The sequence below is a fragment of the Heterocephalus glaber genome, unplaced genomic scaffold (assembly GCF_053883595.1).
Source record: "Heterocephalus glaber isolate CG9 unplaced genomic scaffold, H.glaber_assembly_v1.0 deba00001572, whole genome shotgun sequence".
NCBI classification, from domain to species: domain Eukaryota; kingdom Metazoa; phylum Chordata; class Mammalia; order Rodentia; family Bathyergidae; genus Heterocephalus; species Heterocephalus glaber.
In genome coordinates, this window is record NW_028258357.1 from 7,345,888 (window position 1) to 7,347,893 (window position 2,006).

General features: G+C 37.9%; 1 pseudogene; it reads right to left on the reverse strand.

Annotated features, from left to right (window-relative positions):
- Positions 1-218: 218 nt before the first annotated feature.
- Positions 219-712, reverse strand: LOC101702064 (FUN14 domain-containing protein 1 pseudogene; annotated as a pseudogene).
- Between the last annotated feature and the right edge of the window lie 1,294 nt (positions 713-2,006).

The following is a 2,006-nucleotide window of genomic DNA, read 5'->3' on the forward strand; positions in this document are numbered from 1 at the left end:
GCACAATGAAAATCTTTTTTAAATATAAAAGGATAATATTTCACTGGGAGAGCCAACAGATTTTTTTTCTCATATCCATATCTAATAGTGCTATCTTACTGGTTACTTTTTAAACAGATGCAAATTTTGAAAAAAATGCCGAAACCCACGTTTTGCTCAAGAATACTATTGTTCAAATACCGCACAGGCTGTTTTACAGCAGATACTCATTTGCCAAGCTTCAGATGGCAAGATGCTAAGTTTTGAATTTGGTATTGTCCAGCGAGTTGTTTCTCCCTGCTCTGGAGGCTCTGGTGGCATGTGCTGCAGAGAAGTCACCCTGCTGCCACTCTCTTCTCACAGTTGGATCCACTAGGAAGGATCATTCATGTCCTTAAGATGCAAGGCTGAGCAGAAACCCTCCCACAAATCCACTGGCTATCACGATGTTTTGTTTGATAAATTCTGTTGCTTCTTCGATTGCATTGTTGATTTCAGGTGCTGCTTTATTTGCTCAATTCTTAATCTGTCTTTTTGCTTTGTTTACATCTTTTTCAACTATCTTCCAGTCAATCTGCACATAGCCACTATGACTGGCAATCTGTAGGAGAAGAGAGCCACCACCTACTGCTGTTGCTGCAAGTTTTCCAACTTTCTGGAACAAAAATCCTGCACACCATCCAATCATACCACCCATTGCAATCTGAGTAGCTACTAAGTATTTTTCTACCATAGGTCCTGATCAGTGGCCAACACTTGATTCCACCAGTGGTATCTTCTTGCATACTCTGTTAAATCCAACACTTCGTAAAAGTCGTCATCACTTTCATATTCTTGGGGAGGGGGTTCTGGGATGCCGTGATACTGCCAGCGGCCAGTTCTGGGGTGGTCCCGGCCCACCCTCCTCCCCCTGGCACTTTTTGTTTTATTCATGATACATGGTTTAGTATATTACATAACATAATAAGATCAACTTACTTTTGGATAATACGTGTAAATCAGTCAAAACTTGCTCTAGCACACCTGCAGAAAAAGTAAGAATGCATAGGAAACCTGTTTTTGGGGCTTTCATTTGTTTGAGAAAACTAAAGTATATTTACCCATTTATACGACTTTTTCAAAAACCTTTCAAAATAACAAGAAGAAAAGAAACATATTACAATTGTGCAAGTGGAACCAAAGTATAAAGATATTAGATTATGAATAAAGAATATATAATAAAGTAACCAGGTGTGGTGGTGCACACCTGTAGTCCCAGCACTTGGGAGACAGAGGTAAGAGGATTACTGTGAGTTCGAGACCATCCTGGGTTACATAGTGAGTTCAGGGCCAGTCTGAACTACATAATGAGACCCTGTATCAAAAAAAAAAAAAAAGAATATATAACAAAGAAACTTTACTAGAAAAAAATGATGCTGGTTTTGTACTGGAATGGATTATTTCGTTTGTGGATGAAAGAAGCTTTCTTCTCTCATTTCATCTTTTAGTCTCTGATACCAAGAACTTTACTATATTTCTTAATAGCTTGCTCAGTTTTTGCTTGGTTTTCAATGTGTTTTTCTGGAAGAAAAGCAGGGGACTTAACAAAGTGAAAAGTTGGATAGATCATTTCATTTAAAGCAGCAAGTAAAATCTGGACCCAGTAAGTTAAAGTCTGGATCCATTATCTTCATTGTATGTAAATGGCAAGTTACAATCTCCAAGAATCACAAATTAGGTATACTAAATCATAAACTCAAAACTAGTTTTTCACCCATGTCTATCCACCCTTTTCTGTGGGCTAGTAAATACCCAGGATCCTCTATCTGAAAAGTCTAACTTAATGGCTAAAAAGAAAATCTTCCACCAGCTCATTTTCTGTAACCATTTTTTCTCATGCACGTTACATAGTATTTAACAACCTGCTCAGTACTGTAAGAATTCTGTCAGGGAATAGCACTTTATAATTTCAAGTTGTGTGGTAAATGTGCCATTGTTTGGCTGAAGATGTTGGGAGACACAGAGACTGGGTTTCCTTTCTGAATTTC